Source organism: Ornithorhynchus anatinus, chromosome X2 (genome assembly GCF_004115215.2).
Source record: "Ornithorhynchus anatinus isolate Pmale09 chromosome X2, mOrnAna1.pri.v4, whole genome shotgun sequence".
In the NCBI taxonomy this organism is placed as follows: domain Eukaryota; kingdom Metazoa; phylum Chordata; class Mammalia; order Monotremata; family Ornithorhynchidae; genus Ornithorhynchus; species Ornithorhynchus anatinus.
The window spans coordinates 24,982,539-25,001,771 of record NC_041750.1 but is presented as its reverse complement, the minus strand read 5'-3'; the positions used below and the strand labels follow the sequence as shown (position 1 = coordinate 25,001,771).

Sequence of the window (19,233 nt, the reverse complement as noted above, 5' to 3'; positions counted from 1 at the left end):
TATTATTATTGTTGTTAATATTATTAATGGGGCTGCAGTTTGGGCTAGGTAACAGAGTTAGGCAGATGGTTGAGAATTTTTCATGCTTACTCTGCCTAAAAACAAAAAAAAACCCAACAAAACAAAAATCCAATGGGAAGCAGTGAGATTTATGGCAGCAATGAAACTACTAAGTCCCATAACTCTAACTGATTGATTTCAGCAGATGGAGTCCAATTGGGACATATTTTGCTGAATCTCATGGCTTCCCAACTGTTATTGAGAAAAATAAATGTCGGGAAAGTGTTCTGGAAATAAAGGTCAGAAAAAAATTCCTGGAAGAAACCAAAGTGAAACAGGAATTAGGTATTCCTGGTGTTTTCTTTATTCGGTTTGACCTTGTACTCTGTAACATTGTTCTAGTTTGGAGAGAGCCTTGAGGTTTGCTGAGACCATTGCTTATTTTGAAAGACCGAGGACATTAAATAGATCCTTTCTTTATTCTGTTGCTTTGGAAAAGCACTGAGCGTGGAGCTTGCTTTAATAGTCTTTCTGTGGCTGTTTTTGTCTTAAAAAATGCTTCCCCCCGACCCCAATCACATTTTCATCTTAATTTTTTTTATCCTCCAAGAATTGGAGGTGGAAAAACTTCAGTATGTGGAAAGAAAATTTCACCATGCACAAAGATGACTCTTAAGGTGCCAAAAGGAGAATTTTCCTGCAGATATGGAAGAGTTTCTCTTGATTACTCGAGGTAACTTTGCTGCTCTGGAAAAGAAAGCTTTTTTCTTAAAGGATGCCTTAATGCACGACGGCCCAGTCCTAGGGAAAATCCGTAGTACTTTTGTCAACTTTTCTACTGTACTATTTAAGCACTTACCTACAATTCTGTTTTTCCTTTCTTTTCCTTTGTTACATGATTTTGAGAATGCCTTCCTTGTTTGAGTGCAAGCTTCCAGAGGGCAGGGAAGCAGCGTGGCTTAGTGGAAAGAGCATGGGCTTGGGAGAGGTCGTGGGTTCAAATACCGGCTCCGCCACTTATCAGCGGTTAACAGATACCACAATGATTATTATTTTCTATGCCCCAGGTCCCTCATTCGTAAAACGGGGATTCAGACTCTGAGCCCTATGTGGGACAGGGACTGTGTCCAACCTGAATGGCTTGTACCTACCCCAGTGTCTAGTACAGTGCCTGGCACATAATAAGAGCTCAACAAATGCCATTAAAAAAATGCCGTGGTAATAATAAAGGTCTTTTACAGTTCTTTCAAGAAACCCCTGTCTTTGCTTACAAGCAGAACTGCCGAGCTTCGATGGCTTGATTGAGTTACAGGGCCTGACCCCAAATCAAAGAACCAGATTGCACGGGTCTGTGTTGGATCCCGGCACGCTGTGCTAGCACCTGCGACAAGAAAGCATTAATATGCTAACACATCACGCTGTTTGTTACATGATGTCTTTCAAGTGTAGTGCCATGCTACAGCTCAAATGTCCATTGAAGTCGACTTTAATTCTCTTCTTTCTTATCCCTGCCTTCATTATTTTGTCTTCTGCCATCCAAGTCTTCCCTTCCCCCTACCCCTCTAGAACTTATTAGCACTGAAGCTCTACGTTGGCTTCTTTGGAATGTGGTAGAGGCAGAAAATATCAGCTGTGTCAAGTAGGACTTGGATAAGTTCAGGGATGATTCATAGCAGGTTATTCGGGGGGAAGAGAATGATGTCAGGAGGCTCGGGAAGGATATAAATGGATCCAAAGATGATGATAATAATAATTATGGCATTTGGTAAGCACCTACTGCGTGCCAGGCACTGTACTGAGCGCTGGGGTAGATACAAGCTAATCGGGATAGACACAGAACGTGTCCCACGGGGGGCCCGCAGTCAATCCCCATTTTACAGATGAGATAACTGAGGCCCAGAGAAGTGAAGACTTGCCCAAGATCACGCAGCAGACAAGTGGTGGAGCTGGAATTAGAACTCATAACCTTCTGACTCCCAGATCTGTGCTCTATCCATTACTCCATGCTGTTGGTCTATGATGGGTTATAAGAGGGAAAGATTTGAAATGTCAGATGGGCCATCCTTAACCAGAAGGACAACCTCCCAGGGGTCCTTTAGTGCCACTGAGGTACACAGAATTCTGGATATTTTCTCAGGTTCTTAGGTTAGAATCCCTATTAGAGGAGTAGCTCCTTGTGAGCAGGGAGCTTGTCTTGTACGCTTAGTACAGTACATTAGATTACTGTAGACGGTAATTAGACAGTACATTCGATTAGACTGTCAGCCCGTCAGTGGGCGGGGACTGTATCTGTTGCCGCTTTGTACATTCCAAGCGCTTAGTACAGTGCTCTGCACATAGTAAGCGCTCAATAATAAATACTATTCAATGAATGAATACATGGCCTCCAGTAGGTGTTCAGTGAAACAAATATGACTATTACCATCTCCTTAATAGTAGAGACCTGCGCTACATTATCAATCAACTAATCAGTGGTATTTATTGAGCTTTTCCTGGGTGCAGTGCACTGTAGTAAGCACTTGGGAGCGTACAATACAGCAGAGTTGGTGGATGCATTCCCTGCATACAAAGAGCTTCCAGTCTAGAGGGGGAGACAGACATTAAAATCAGTTGTGCAACTGTACATAAATGCTGTAGGGCTGAGGGCGAGGTGAATAAAGGGTACAAATTCAAGTGCAGAGGTGATGCAGAAGGGAGAGGCAGGTAAGAGAAATGAGAGCTTAGCTGGGGAGGCCTTTCAGAGGAGATGGGATTTTAATAAGGCTTCCAGATCGCTCCATGGGTCAGGCCCGGGTTCCCCAACCACCTCCCAGGGAGAAAGCTAGATGCAAGGGGCCTTCATTTTTCCTCATTCCCCAACATCCCCCAACCCTGCACAATTCCAACCACTTATAAGTTTAAGTAACAGCTTCTTGGAGCCCCTCGCCATCAGACGCCGCTTAAGAATCAAGTCACTGATGAGATGTGAATTTCTCGCCAACCGTGTGGTAATAAAAACTTCAGAGCTCTCTCCACCATCCCATAGTTTTTTAATTATGGTATTTGTTAAGTGGTGACTATGTGCCAAGCATTGTACGAAAATGCTGGGGTAGATGCAACCTAATCAGGTTGGATACAGTCCAGGAGTATTTTTTTTAATGGTATTGGTTAAAAGCTTACTATGTGCCAAACACTGTTCTAGGTGCTGGGGTAGATACAAGCTAATCAGGTTGGACACAGTCCATGGGTTTTTTTTTTTTTATGGTATTTGTTAAGTACTTGTTTATGTGCCAGGCACCATATTAAGCACTGGGGTTAATGCAAGCCATTCAGGTTAAAACCAGTCCATATCCCTCATGGGGCTCACAGTCTTAATCCCCATTTTAAATGAGGTAACTGAGGCACAGAAAAGTGAAGTGTTTTGCCCAAGGTCACACAGCACACAAGCGGAGTGAGGATTAGAACCCAGATCTTCTGAATCCTAGGCCATGGCGGTTCTCACGTCACTTAAGTTGTTTGGATTTCTTTTGGGGGGGAAGAGGGAGAGGGGATACTTTTTTAGTGTCCCTTTCTCTTAGCAATTTGGAGTAGAGTAGTTTCTATGGCCACCGTGACGTCATTTGGTATGGATAGAGCTTTAATGACATCTACAAGTGCAGAGTAAAGATAGTTTAGATCATGGCTTGAAATTGATACCTTGGTGCCGTATCCGTGTGCAATATTCATTATTCTTTTCTCCATGGATCTTCTGTTAGCTGGACATTTTGTACTTTTTTGTGTGTAGTTAAGTGATTTAAGTGATACCTGAAGAGAACAGGTATTGGATTCCCATTTTGCAGACGAGGGAACCGAGGCACAGAGAAGTGAAGTGACTTGCCCAAAGTCACCCAGAGGACAAGTGGCAAAGCTGGGATTAGAACCCAGGTCCTCTTTACTCCCAGGCCTGTGCTTTTCCCACTGGGCCATGTTGCTTTCCAATCGATTTTATTGAGCGCTTGATGTGTGCAGAGCACTGTATTAACTGCTTGGCAACTGAACTAAGCACTTGGGAGAGTACAACAGCACAGAGTTGGTGGATACATCAATGACAGGTCCCACAGGGCGTGATCTGCCCCTTCCCCCCTTCACCTCCCGGTTGTAATTACATGCCAGTGACTGGCAGAGCAGTGCATAGTGGGTCCCGCTCTGTGGAGTAGTGTATCCTGATTGTTAGGGTGAAATTCCACCCGAGGATGTAGTGTCCTCCCAGAGCCTAGATGAGGTTTCCCCATTTGGGCACCTTCATTATTTATTGATACCTCTTACAAACTCCACCCGGAAAGAATTCGTTTTCTGACGGTGCTGAAAGGGGCTGCCATTTTAATGGCAAGAAACTTCTTTAGAAACAGGGGAATGTTTTCAGGTACACATTGTCCTCCAGTTTGGATAGCGCTGGTTGAGTCTAGCCAGACTGCTTTTCTCGTTCCCGAAAGTGTATACAGGTCTCTGTTGCGGCACATTTCTTGGGATTGGAGTAGTTCCCGAATGAACTGTTAAGATTCTTAGAGGTTTTTTTGGCCTCAGCCATCAGTGAAGTGCTTACCTGTTCCATCAGCTCAGAAACCTCAGCTTCTGGGCTTTGGACAGGTCAATCTTCTCCATGAATGACTGACTCTATAATGTGAATCTACCTCCTCCATTGCCCCAACCTGCCATTCATCTCCTCCCCTCTTCCTTTTCCTGCCAGCCCCACATTTTCCTGCCCTTCCCCTCAGTACTTCACCTCACCCCCTTCTCCCCTCTTCCTCATCTCCACTGCTTCTTCCCTCCCTCTGACTCCCCACCCTCCTTTCCCTCAGTCTCCACCCCATCCCCTTCTCTCTTTTCTTTATGGTATTTGTTAAGCACTTACTATGTGCCAAGGACTCTACAAAGCACTGGGATAGATACAAAAAAATCAGGTTGGACACCGTCCATGTCCTACACGGGGCTCACAGACTTAATCCCCATTTTACTGATGAGGTGACTGAGACAGAGCAAAGTGACTTGCCCACGGTCCACAGTGGTGGAGCTGGGATTAGAACCCAGGGCCTGCTGCCTCAGTCAGTTGTATTTCTGAGCACTTCCTGTGTACAGAGATTTGTGCTAAGTGCATGGAAGGGTACAGTATAGCAGATGCATTTCTTCCCCATAACGAGGTTACAGTCTAGAGGAGTCTCCCAGTTCCATGTTTCTCTCCCTTATTCCTTCTCTTGTTCTCCCCTTCTTCCAGTTTCCTTTCTCTAACGTCCCATGCTTCCCAACAATCCTCCACAGGAGGCAACCATGTCTGCCTCAGGTGATCTGAGTAATTTAGCCCTCGGCTGTGCCTACTTAAGCAGCCCCGCCCATCAAGAGGAGGTTGCAATTTAGAACAGGTAGGAGAGAGCCCTCTGTTCCTCTCTGATGAGGCAACTGGCTACTTCTGCCTTCTTCAGGGCAAGGGAGAGGAGACCAAGAGGGTTCTCCAAGGAACAGGGGGGAAGAGAGAAGACTCACAGGAGTGGTGTTAGAGGTCTTTTCAAGTTTCTCAAAGGATAATGTGGTTCCTGAGCTAAACACCCCATCGGGAACAGTGTGTGATGGACAAAGGTGTGTATCATGGGAAGGGTGAGCGGGCAGGGAATGAAGTTAGTGTGGTGGTTATGGACTGTTGGGGTCTGTAGAAGTTGCTGATTACTCTGAGATACTTGGGCAAGGGTTGGGAAGGGAGGGAGAAAAAAGTGTGGCTTTAGTCTGATTTTCGCTTTATCCTGATGGTAACAATTGGCTGGGGCCACTTTTTTTAATGGTACTTGTTAAGTGTTGACTATGCCAAGTACTCGACTCAAGACTGGGGCAGATACAAGGTCATCAGGTTAGACTCAGACCCTCTCTCACAAGGAGCTCACGGTTGGAATAGAATTTAATCCCCATTTCACAGATGAAGAAGCTGAGGCGAGTGACTTGCACAAGATCACCCAGCAGACAAGAGGTGGAGCTGGAATTAGAAGCCAGGTCCTCTGACTCCTAGGTCTGTGCTCTTTCCAGGATGTCATGTTGGTTCCCATTCCGATATATCAGTAGAAAGATGATAAAAATAATGATGGCATTTGTTAAGCACTTACTATGTGCCAAGCACTGTCACCTGGGGAGAAAGTAATGATTCTCTAAGAGGTGAGGTATATGCTGTCTGAGAATCTGGACATGGCCTCAAGTCTAGAAGTTTATGCAATGTGGAGGCCCGACTGGACCTCCCTGGCCTTAGAGAGGGTGGGACTTCTGGGTCAGAATTCCTTAGCTGAGGAAGGGGCTGGAACTCTAGCTCTAGTGGGGAATTCCAGTGCTCTGGAGTTGTGCGGTTTCAGCCACAGCAAACTGTTAGTTAAGCTAGCAGCCTCAGTAAAATGGGGAAATTGGAGTCCTGATTAACTTGGGGGAGGCACCTGCTAAGATGGCTGCTGTTGCTGTGCACTCTGAAAAGGGGGACACAATTTCACTTCTGGTTGGAGGATGAGGGAAGAGGGGGGCATTTTCTGGATTTCTCCAGCTCTCTGCGTGGTTATGGCCATGGAGCCTGGCTTCCTCTGACATGTTTTGGCAGTGGAGATGCAGCCTGAGAATCCTCTAATAATTCACCTGCAAGGTTCTGCTGTATTACCTAACTCGATCAGTGTACCCTAGAGGCAACACCCTTGGGTCTTCAGTGTCCCCGGAGGATTTCTCTGTGCTTAGCACAAGAGTGTCTAATCAGAATGAGAAGCAGTGTGGTCTAAGGAGAGAGCATGTGCCTGGGAGTCAGAAGGACCCGGATTCTAAATCCAGCTCTGCCACTTACTTGTCTGCTGTGTGACCTTGGGCAAGTCACTTCACTTCTCTGTACCTCAGTTACCTCATCAGTAAAATAGGGATTAAGATTGGGAACCTCATGTGGTACAGGGACAGTGTCCAACCCAATTAGCTGGTATCTACCCCAGCGCTTAGTGTGTCTGGCACATAGTAAGCGCTTAACAAATTACACTCACACAAAAACACCGATGTGTTGGAAAGACGATGTGTCTCTGTCTCTCTTGCTTTCTCCTTTTGTGTATTTCTCTTTGCTTCCCCTGACCTCTCCTCTGTTTGTCTCCACTCCACCTCAACTCCCTTCACTGAGTTTTCTCTGCTGCTTTTATTTTTTCTGTCTGATCTTTCTCTTCCAACTGAGATGAGTCTCCATCAATTGTATTTATTGAGCACTTATGGTGTTTAGAGCACTGTACTAAGTGATTGGGATTGTACAATAGAACATTAACCAGACACATTGAGGAGAACTTCAGGGAGGGTAGGAGGGTAAAGGTTAAAGATAAGTGCTTTAAGAAGCAACTTGGCCTAGAGGAAAGAGCACAGGGTTGGGAGTCGGGACACCTGGGTTCTAATCCCAGTCCCCTCAACTGGCTTGCTGTGTTACCCTGGGCAAATCACTTAACTGTTCTGTGTCTGTTTCCTCATCTGTGAAATGGGGATAAAATACCCATTCTCCATTCCTCTTAGACTGTGAGTCCCATGTGGGACAGGGGCCGTGTCTGGTGTGACTGTAATGTGTTTGGCACTTAACAAGTAGCACAATTTTTGCCAAACATAGTGCCCATTTCTGCCTACCTTTAAAACAGCCAAATCCTTTTCTTTTTAACTTGAAGAACGTGGATATAGTCGTCTCGAGTTTGGAGAGGGTGCTTCTGATAGCGCTGTTTCCTTTGGGGCAGAACCAACCGATCAACAGTCTTCAGGATTGGTTTCCTCAGCACATTCCCAACACGGAGGCTGCTTCACCACCCGGGATCTAGCCTTCTTGAACTTCCAAGGGCACAAGATGGGTAGGAGGGCCTCTCTGCATCCGGGCAAGTTGCCAGACATCAGAGCAAAATGGGGACTGACATTACACCCTGAAAAACCCCATTCACTACTACACACAAACACAAGAAAACCTGAGAGAAACTCACCCAAGGAGAACCCAGAGTATTGGCTCAATCAATTGTTTTTTATTGAGCACTTACTGTGGGCAAAGAGCTGTACTAAGCTCTTGGGAGAGGAAAATATAGAGTTGGTAGGCAAGTTCCCTAAAGTGTTTGAGGGAATGGGAAGAGAGCGGCAACTAACAAATCCAGGTTGAAACACTTTCTGGAAGGGTATTGCTTGTTTAAGAAGGCTTTTAAGACTGAAGTCCCAAATGGACAGGGACCATGTCTAATGCCAACCTGTGTATTCTTTCCCAATGCTTAATTCAGTGCTCTGCACACATTAAGTGCTTAATAAATACTATTACTACCTGGAGAAGCAACGTGGCCTAGTGGAAAGAGCTTGAGCCTGGGATTCAAAGCACCTGGGTTCTAATCCCCAGCTCCTCCGCCTGTCTGCTGTGTGACCTTGGGCAAGTCACTAGAACTTCTAATTCTCTGTTCTAAGTGCAGAGACCAGGACTGTATCAAATCCAATTAACTTTCATTTACCCCAGCGCTTAGAACATAGTAATACATAATTAATAACATAATTATTATTACTAGGAATGATTACTAGGAATGATTATTTGGTGGCATTAAAAGTGAGGGGTAATCTTTCCTGTCACTACATCCATCCAATTTTATCAATCGTATTTATTGAGCGCTTACTGTGTGCAGAGCCAATGCGTAATTCAACATCATCAATAGTAATGGTGTTTAAGTGCTTATTATGTGTCGGACACGGTACTAAACACGGTACTAAACACTGGGGTAGATATTATAAATCAGGTTGGACACAGTCCCAGTCCCACATGGGGTTCGTAGGCTTAATCCCCATTTTCCAGATGAGGTAACTGAGGCCCAGAGAAATGATTTGCCCAAAGTCACACGGCAGAATAAGAATAAAGCTGCGATCGGAACCCACGATTTTCAGAATCCTAGGCCTGTGTTCTATCCACTACGCCACACTGTTTCTACATGTATCATGGGGTTCAACTGTCTGCCTCATAAGGTCACGGCTTGGTCATCTCTTTCAATTTTACCAACATTTTGCAGTCCCCAGAAAATGGAATGGGTGAGCAGGAGAAGTTGCACAATGGCAGTTAGCGAGTTTACTGTCAAATGACTAATGCTGTCCAGTACAATGGTCTTACGGAAATCTGTAAACAGTCCACCAGAAGCAGAGGATTTGGGGAAGTCAGAGAGAAAAACCCTGTGGTGTGATCGGGTGCAGGAAGGTGGAGGTGTGAGGCGGAGGCTCTGAGGTATCTGTTTAAGACCTTTTTTCATAAATCCCTTGCAGTGACTGTCCCTTCTTGCCGATTCTCACACTCGTGCACACTGTGGTCTGTGTGGCTGCAGAGATTACATGGTTTGTAGCTTTTCTTCTTGTAGTAGCCTTGGCCAGCTCACCATCTGTGTCTTCTGCGGCCTGTGGCCCCGGTCTGACCTGTTGACTGAGAAGCCTTGCTTCACTGCCATGGTTTTGGCAGAAGCAGCGTGGCCTAGTGGAAAGAGCGCAGGTCTGGGAGTCTGAGGACCTGGGTTCTAATCCCGGCTCTGCCGATCACTTCCCCTGTTGTCTCAGCTTTTATTCTTCACGCCTCCAAGGGTCACTCTGGATTCTCCCACCCCTGACCCTTTGCTCAAACCTACCCAACAAAAATCAGCCAGACCACAGATCTCTGCATCTTTAAGATGTGACTGTGAGCCCCATGTGGGACAGGGACTGTGTCCAACCTGATTATCTTGTATCTACCCCAGTGCTTAATACTGTACTTGGCACACAGTAAGTGCTTAAGTGCCACAATTATTATTAATAACAATAATGCTAATAAACCCTTCCAGAGTCCCACAGCTTCTAAAACACCTTCTCTGAAGGATTCACAACACCCTCTGCCTTAGCGGAAAGAGCACGGGCCTAGGAGTCAGAGGATCTGAATTCTAATACCGGCTCTGCCATTTACCTCCTGTGTGACCTCGGGCAAGTCACTTAACATTGCTAGGCCTCAGTTACCTCATTTGTAAAATGGAGGTTAAATCCTCCTCCTGATTTAGACTATGAGCCACATATAGTGTTTGTGTCCAAACTGACTATCTTGTATCAACCCCAATGCTTAGTACAGTGTGTGGCACAGAGGGAGCATTTAATACCACCATTCTTAATCTGTAAGCACTTTGTGGGCAGGGATCATTTATTCCTACTCCTACATTTTGTATTCTCCCAAGTGCTTAGTTTAGTGTTTTGCTCACAGTAGGTGCTCAAAAACTATCATTGTACAGCAGAGGACTGTAGTCAAGGCTTAGGATCCCGGGAGGGGCTGATCATGAAACCAGGGCTCCTTTAGGGATATGGAGATTCCCAGGGGGAAATAAAGAAAATTATGTTACAATAGCAAGGGTTTTGCCACTTTTTGTGAGCTAAGGAATCAACATCAAATTCTTCCTAAACCTCTGTGGTGAGAATGCAGTTGACATAGTTAACTGTGTACCAAGCTCTGCTGCTAACTTTTTCTTTTGGGTATTTAAGTGCTTCCTATGTGTGAGGCACTGTATGAAGTGCTGGGGTAGGTACAAAATAATCACTGTACAAACTCCTCTCCTCTTTGTGCTAGAGATGGTGATGATAATAATTGTGGTATTTGTTAAGCTTTTACTATGTGCTAAGCATTGGAACAGTTACAAGGTAATCAGGTTGGACACCGTCCCTGTTCCACATGGGTCTCAAAGGTTTAATTCCCATTTTCCAGATGAGGAAACTGAGGCCCAGAGAAATTGTGAGCTGCCCAAAGTCATACAGCAGACGTGGCAGAGACCCCCTTTTCACCAACCCCAAACACTGTGGTTCTGGGATGGAAGTGGCATTTTCTCCTTGGTTTTGGAGTAAGCGCAGGCAAGGGAAAGAATCTGGAAGGGATGAAGAGGAAACGTCCCCCCTCCCACCTGCTTATGCATGACAAAGGCAGTTGGGCTACTATCAATGGGTGTACGTAACAATAGTAATAACTGTGCCATTTGTCCAGCACTTTGCTTCAAGTGCAGGATTGGATACAGGGACAGAGTCCCTATTGCACGTGGGGCTTACAGTCCAAGGGGGAGAGGGAATAGATTTTTGAATCCCCATTTCAGAGATGATGGAACTAAGTCCCAGAGAAGTTAAGTGACTTGCCTAAATTCACACAATGGGTAAATCGTGGAGCTGGGATTAGAATCTAGGTCCTCTGCTTCCCAGTTCTCTGCTCTTTCCAAGGTTTCCAGCAATCCTGAAATCAGGAGAGGAAATCCAATAGGTCTTTTTTAAAAAATTATTTTGTTTTATTTTTTCTTAAAAAGGAAAAATGGTCTGGGCGACCCACCCAGGAGAGACAACTGTATCGGTCTCCGCGTATGCCCCGAGAAGTAAGATGAGCCTATTGACGCAGTGATTTCCTTTTGGAAACAAAATTACTTTCAGTAAATCCAGCCTGTGCATTTTTTAAGGAAGGACTGTGGCTTAAGCCTGGGCAGCACACTGTTTAGTGTTAACAAAAATGGTTTATCCATTACACAGACGCCAGTGGAATTTAACAAGAGGCATGAGTAGTGTAGGGTTTTTTCTGCCCCTCTTTTCTCCCGGGATGGGAAGGGTTAACTCAGGGAAATTCATTTGAGACTATTTTGGTAAACAATTCTCACAGGCTCACAAATGTCCTTCCTTTTCCAGTGCCCTAGGGAGATGGCAGTAAGAGTAATAATAATGAGTGGGGTAGACGTGAGATAATGAGATCCCATGTGGGGCTCACATTCTAAGTAAGCGGGAGCACAGGTATTGAATCCCCATTTTGCAGTGAGGCCCAGAGAAATTAAGAGACCTGCCCAAGGTTACCCAGAGGACAAGTAGCAGAGCTAAGTTTGGAACCCGGGTCCTCTGACTCCCTGGCCTGAGCTCTTCCTACCAGACACACTGCTTCTCCCTCAAAATACTGTGTTAAAACTTCGGACCAGAGATAGGATCGATCTCTCCTTAAGTTCTTGCTTACCCAGAATGTGACTTATTTTTTTGGCTAAAAGGTGATCTTTTTCTTTTTTTTTGTTAACTTGGATCTGTGGGTGAGTGCTGATTTGCATGACTTCTGTAACGTTTTCCGCCTGCACAGTGCTGCCATGTTGTCATAATCATTGCGATTCTAAGTGCTGGGGCGAGATACAATATAATCAGATCGGACACAGTCCCCGTCCCACGTGGGGATCACAGTTTTAAGTGGGAGGGAGAATAGGTATCGAGTCCCAATTTTACAGATGAAGAAACCGAGGCCCAGGGAAGTGACTTACCCAAGGTCGCACAGCAGGCAAGTGGTGGAGCTAAGATTAGAACTCGGGTCCTCCGACTCCCAGACCTGAGTTCTTTCCACTGGGCCGACCGCTTCTCTGTCTTTGCCCCTATTTTGTAGTTTTGCTTTGCGATCCGACAAAGGGCGAGCCCCTCCAGCCCATCACTAGCGGTACCGAGGCAGGGAGGCTATCACATTCGTGGGTGGATTGAAGCATTTGACTCTCAGAATGTGTAAAGCAGGCTGCAACTGCCAGCTGGGGTGGATGTTACAACACCAGATTCGGTGGTTTGCGCTCAAGGCTAGAGCCAGGAAGAAAGAGCAGTCTGTGAGTCACTGACCTTTGATCTCCCCAGTGTTCAAATCATCCCTTGGTAGTAAATTAGTTTCCCCCGAGTCCTGCGTGCCATCAAGCAGTGCAGCAGGAAGCGTGGTACTGTAGTGACCCGAACAAGCGCAAGGCCTTCTGGGGAGGGATCGCTCACCACTGCAGCGTGGCTCAGTGGAAAGAGCCTGGGCTTGGGAGTCAGAGATCACGGGTTCGGATCCCGGCTCTGCCACTTGTCAGCTGTGTGACTGTGGGCAAGTCACTTAACTTCCCTGTGCCTCAGTTCCCTCATCTCTAAAATGGGGATGAAGACTGTGAGCCTCATGTGGGACCACCTGTTTACCCTGGATCTACCCCGGAGCTTAGAACAGTGCTCTGCATATTGTAAGCACTTAACAAATACCAACATCATTATTATTATTATTATTACTGGAAAGTGAGGAGCTTAGGTCAGGGGAGAGGCTGGTGGTTGGGCAGTAGGAGCCCCTGGGGGTGGAGGGGCAGTTTCAGCTGGGCCACTTGCCTTCCTGTGCCAGGGTTGATGGGCTCAGCTCTCGCCACCTCTGGAGGGGGGGTGGTCCTTCCGGTGGGACCCTCCACCCATAGGGAGTCTTGTTGCCTAACTGTGGTAAGACACTGTTCTTGGGAGAGGATAAGCTCATTATGGGCAGGGAATGTCTGTTTATTGTTCTTTTGGAGTCTCCCAAGTGCTTAGTACAGTACTTGGCACACAGTAAGTTTTCAATAAATATGATTGAAAGATGGCTCTGCCATTTGCCTGCTATGTGACCTTGGGCAGGTCACTTCATTTCTCCTTGCCTCTGTTCCCTCCCCGGCTAAACAGGGATCGAGACTGTGAACCCCATATGGGCACAGGGACTGTGTCCAACCTGATTTGCTGGTATCCACCCCAGCGCTCAGTAGAGTGCCCGGCACACTGTATTAGCTGAATACCACAGTTATGATGATGATGATGATGGTGGGATTTGGCAGCGGCCCTTTCCCATCCCATCCCGTTTCTTTCCCGCTCTACCATTGGTGCAGTTGGATGGGTGCCATCATGGTGAAGAGGAAGTACGTTGCTTCCTCCCTCACCCTCCCTCTCCTCCCCCCCGCCACCGTTCGTTTCTCTCCTTCCCTCCTCACCGGTAGTGCAAGTGGGTGGGTGCTCTGCTGTCAGGGAGTAATAATAATAATGGTATTTAAGCACTTACTATATGCCAAGCACTGTACTTACTGCTGGAGTAGATACAGGCTAATGAGGTTGGGCACAATCCCTGTCCCGCATGGGGCTCACAGTCTTAATCCTCATTTTACAGATGAGGTGAGAGAGGCACTGAAGTGAAGTGACTTGCCCAAGGTGACAGACAAGTGGCGGAGCTGGGATTAGAGCCCAGGTTAATAATAATAATTACGATAATGTTGGTATTTAAGCACTTACTATGTGCAGAGCACTGTTCTAAGCGCTGGGGTAGATACAAGGTAATCAGGTGGTCCCATGTGAGGCTCACAGTTAATCTCCATTTTACAGATGAGGTAACTGAGGCACAGAGAAGTTAAGTGACTTGCCCACAATCACACAGCTGACAAGTGGCAGAGCCAGGATTTGTTCCCATAATCTCTGGCTCTCAAGACCAGGCTCTTTCCACCGAGCCATGCTTCCGACTTCCAGGCCCATGCTCGATCCACGCTGCTTCTCTCCCCCACCTCCTCTTTGTCACCTTCCCTCCTGCCCAACAGTTCAGGAGAGGCTACATGGAAAAAGCTGTGCCCGAGATTCTAGGTTATAGTGCTGCAGCTGCCCAGATTCTTGAGCTGCTGCATCAGAGTGATAATCATGGTATTTAAGCGCTTCCTCTGCACAAAGCACTGTGCTAAGTGCTTGGGTAGATTTGGGATAATCAGAGCAGATCAGTCCCTGTCCCAATCGTATTTGTCGAGGACTTACTCATTTGCGGGGTACTGAACTGAGCACTTGGGAGAGAATAATATAACAGTTGGTAGGCATGTTGCCTACCCACAGTGAGCTTACCGTCTAGAGGATAAGGGGGCTCACAGCTTAAAGGGGAGGGTGAACAGGTATTTAGCCCCATTTTACAGATGAAGAAAGTGAGGCTATATTAGCATTAACTGCAGCAGTAGCTTTGACAGAGAAGAAAAATCCCTTTTATGTTTGGCTTACAAAGCCTATTTGCTCTGTTTCTCTAAGAAAATGATTTTTGACTTGCTCGATGGGGCTAGAGCAGGGTTTGGGAAAGCCTGGCCCAGGAGCAGTAGGATTAACAGCAGCTCATTGTGGGCGGGGAATGTGTCTTTATTGTACTTTGCCAAGTGCTTAGTACAATGCTCTGCACACAATATGTGCTAAGTAAAGATTGAACAGCAGTAAACTGCACCTAAGAGCTGACAATTTTACTCCACTGGGCTGATTGTGACTTTTCTGCCCCCTGAGACCCCAGGGGCCTGAAGCAGGGATCAGTCATATTTTTTGAGCACTGAGCTAAGCCCTTGGGGAGAGTATAATGAAACAGAGTTTGTAGACACATTGCTAACAGTCTGGGGGGGAAGTGGAGCGAGGTGGGACCTCTAACAGTTTCTGGGACATTTTAAAAGAGTAATCAATCATATTTGAGCTCTTAGTGAGTGTAAAGCACCATACTGAGCGCTTGGGAGAGAACAGTACAACAGTGTTGATGCGTATGTTCCCTGACCACAACAAGTTTACAGTCCAGAGGGAGAGATTGAGTGGGATGGGACTTTTAGCAGTCTCTGGGAAGTTTTAAAGCGGTAATCAATCAGTGGTATTTATTGAACACTTACTGTGTGCAGAGTACTGAACTAAGCACTTGGGAGAGAACAATATACCAGCTGATAGACACGTTTCCTGCCCACAGCGAGCTTACGGTCTAGAGGGTCGAACTAGTAGATCTACAGTCTAGTAGACTTTTCTGGTGGCCTGTCTTACACAGATTTTGGATGAGGGCTCTTGGGGAAAAAATGCATTTCTATAAGCAGGCCTAGCTGAGTTGCCAAGAGGCATTAATAACATTTACAAAGTCCATCTCGCAGTCTTATTTTAGGCAATAAGAAGAGGTAGTTGTGGGTTTTTTTTTTTAATCTCTCTGTTTGATAAAAGTGAAAGATGTTTGTACTATTGAGGGCAAATGTCAAGCAGTTATCACAGCCTAGCTCATCTGAGTTTTTTTACTTTCATTTTCCAAAGGCCTGCGGCAAACCCAGCTGTTCATGTTGCATTCCACTAATTTGGGATGGGAAAGTTGTCTCAATGATGATAATAGTAATAAAAAAACTAGAGCATATTTGAATTTTTCTGAAGCCCTAGCCCATCAGCCCACTGTCTTCATTTTACCTCCTCAGCATCCCCATGAAGTAGGAGGGTGAGTCTCTTATCTCCATTTTACAGATGAAGAACAGAGGTCCAGAGAGCTGCAGTGACTTGTCCAAGATCACATAGCAGGGAGGGGCTGGGGCCATGGTCTCCCAACTTTTTCCCCCATTTTGTGCCATTTTGGTAGACTCTGCTGCCTTCTTCCCACTAGGGCATGCTGCTTCTGTGATTGATAAGGTATATTAAATCTCTAACCCACTGCACTCTGTGGTAACGTCCAAAGTTATTAGAATGAATCAGTTTATCCCGTGGAGAATGGAGAAGCACCAACCAGTTTTCTGCTTAGAGGAACTGTATAATACAGCTTCCAAACTAATCTCAGAGCTGTGGCTTTGAGCTGAAAGGAGTCTTCCCCCATTGCTTAGTAAAACTAACATTTGTTTATCATGTCCATTTGTCAGTGTGGAATGATCACAGTGATTCAGAGATTTGAAACAACACATTCATTTTAGTTCGAAGATTTTGGCTGAAGACACGTCATTTCCCTTCCTTCAACATGATTTCTGGTTTGGTTTTTCACATTGAAAGCCTCTCGATGCATCAGTGAAGCTTGGCACTTAATAGCCGAGCATGTTGTTGAGACGACTGTAATTATTAGAAGTCAAATTTCACTTAAATAGTTGACCCAAAATACAGATGGACGATCTCCAACCCAGGAGGTGTTGATCAGAAAGAAGGAAGTGTGCAGATCACGGATTAGCACAGCGTGACAAACGTCAGCTGACTCGATTTTTCTTATCCATTCACGAAAAGAGCGGTAGAGATCACCCAACGCCCGACCCCAATCCAGTATAATCCGGTTGACTTCACAGTCTCATTTCCTGCCAGGGCCCCGAAAGAAGAAGTCCAGCCGAAAGGCTAAGCGTTGTTTCGTAGTGTGCAGGCATCCTGAGACAAATACAGTGTGTACGTTTCTGAGAACTCCGCCGCCTTTGTAGTAGTGGAGTGACTGAATTTGGAAGTCGGAGGGTAGGAAGTCTATCGGGGTGATTGAGTAGAAGGAATATCACGGGACGGCAGAAAGGGTAATAGATCTGAGATGCTGAATTTGATTCTCCTTTCAGAATCTGGTCTCAGGAAGACACAGAACTGGCCTCATTCCTCCCCTGTGAGAATTTCAGATCCCCAACAGGTGCTTAACGTTGAACTTACTTGGAGAGGCCTTTTCTTGTGACTGCTGCTCTGTGGAACCGCTATAGCGAACTGTAAGAGCCACCTCAGGAAAAGAGCTAAGGCCCCATCCTTGTGTTTTGCTTCAACAGCGGTATTTGTGGAGAGTTTTGAGCTGACTTAATCTTATCTCCATTTTACAGATGAGGAAACCGAGGCCGACAGGATAGATGACTTGCCCAAAGTCACACACAGTAGGTCAGCGGTAGAGCTGGGCCTCGAACCTGTAAGCTTGTTGTGGGCAGGGAGCGTGTCTATCTACTGTGTTGTATTAAGCACCGTTGTGCTAAGCGCTGGAGTGGATATAAGTAAATCAGGTTGGACACAGTTCCTGTTCCACATGGGGATCTGTGTCTTAATCCCCGTTTCACAGATAAGGTAAATGAAGTCCAGAAAAGTGAAGCGACTTACCCAACACCACACAGCAGGCAAGTGGCAGAGCCAAGATTAGAACCCATGACCTTCTGACTCCCAGGCTTGTGCTCTACCCAAGCGCTTACTACCCTGTTCTCTGCACACAGTCAAGTGCTCAATACCTATGATTTATTTTAACCTCCTTCCGCCCCCTATTCTTCCAAATCCCAGTCCCATGCTCTTTCCACAAGGCCAGACTGCCAGATAAACTGGTGCCTGGGACCTGAAGAGGAGTGATGACCGATGAAGGCTCTCTGCCTTCTCTTTTACCTGCTGACCTTTGACAAGAGGATCAAGGTTGAACAAAGCAGCCTGGAGGTCCATCCCCTCTTTCTTTTTTGACTTAACTCTACACTGGGAAGATGGTTATTTCCAGGACACTGAGATGCCTTCCACATAAAGGGTTAGCAACACTCCCTTTGGCAACACAACCCAAATCCTGGACTTAAGAAGTTTAAAAGGAAAGCAAGGACTTGAGGAAATGTCAAGGAGAAGATAAAACTACATCCTCTTTCTTCCACTCCTGCAGATGGGAGAGAAGCCCTGTGGCTTTGGGTTTGAGGTCGGTCACATAGAAATTCAGTTTCTGCCATTAAGCCACCTTGAGATTTCCCTCTGCAGGGTTCCTCCCAAATAGTAATCTGACAAGATGTATGCGCTCTCTCTTTATCTCTTTTATGGTATTTTAAGTGCTTACTATGCACCAGGCACTGTACTAAGTACTGGGTAGATGCAAGGTAATCAGGTTGGACATAGTCCCTGTCCCATGTGAAGTGTATCATCTTAACCCCCATTTTACAGATGAGGAAACTGAGAAGTGAAGTGACTTTCCCAAGGTCACAACAGAAAAGTGGTAGAGCCAGGATTAGAACTCAGGTCCTTCTGACGGCTGGGCTTATGCTCTATCTGCTAGGCCATGCTACTTCTCTCTCCATTCCAGTCAGTAATGGCCACCTCACCCTCTTGAAGCAAGGTGATGTGCTGATTGACTCTCCAAGCATGGACCGCACTTGATGGAGGCCAGTGGATTATTGTTTTTGTTAAAAAAAAAAAAAAAAGTCTGGACGGAAGGACAGTTGCCCTATTTGAACACACGAGCCATTACGAAGTGAACCATGGAGCTGGAAGGGTCTTCGAGGTCATTCGGTCCATCCCCCTGCTTCCCATCAAAGGATATGAGCTTCCCCCAGCATTCCCAGTTTTTGTAGAGTATGGCATAGCTGGGCTTTCTGTCAGCTTGTTACAATCAGAGAGTGAAATAATAATAACTCTTTCCCATTGTATCCTGTTGCTTATCTTGCTCATTCCATTTCCAGGAATCGTAGCTTTAGCTGTTTGAGCCATTTTCATGGGTGAATCAAGTTGATCGATTCTCTGTACTTGGTGGCAGAAGAACCTTAATCCCTGTACAAACTATTCCATTTTCAGGTTAGTTGGAGGCAGCTCTGCCTTTGAGGCGTTCTCACACCTCAGTATTTTATGAATGTTGTAAAACCTCTACGCTGTATCACCGGTCTCTTTTTAAAAACAAATTACTTTCTGACAACTGTGAGATTGATAAATTGCAACAGGCTTTATAGGATTTCCTCTTAATGATTCTTTGTTTCCAGTAACATGGTTTCTATTATGTGGTCATCTCAATGGCTG

General features: G+C 45.9%; 1 protein-coding gene across 7 annotated transcripts in view; it reads left to right on the top strand.

The window, feature by feature from the left end:
• ATXN1 (ataxin 1) overlaps positions 1-19,233 on the top strand; it is a 282,751-nt gene that overhangs the window by 60,905 nt on the left and 202,613 nt on the right. Inside the window, exon 1 of one of the 7 annotated variants that reach the window (XM_029052522.2) lies at positions 5,365-5,589. The exons of the other annotated variants lie outside the window; for them this stretch is intronic. The gene's annotated coding sequence lies outside the window, so the exon portion shown is untranslated. Of the gene's footprint in view, positions 1-5,364; positions 5,590-19,233 lie in introns of those variants that run through there. 7 annotated transcript variants of the gene reach the window in all.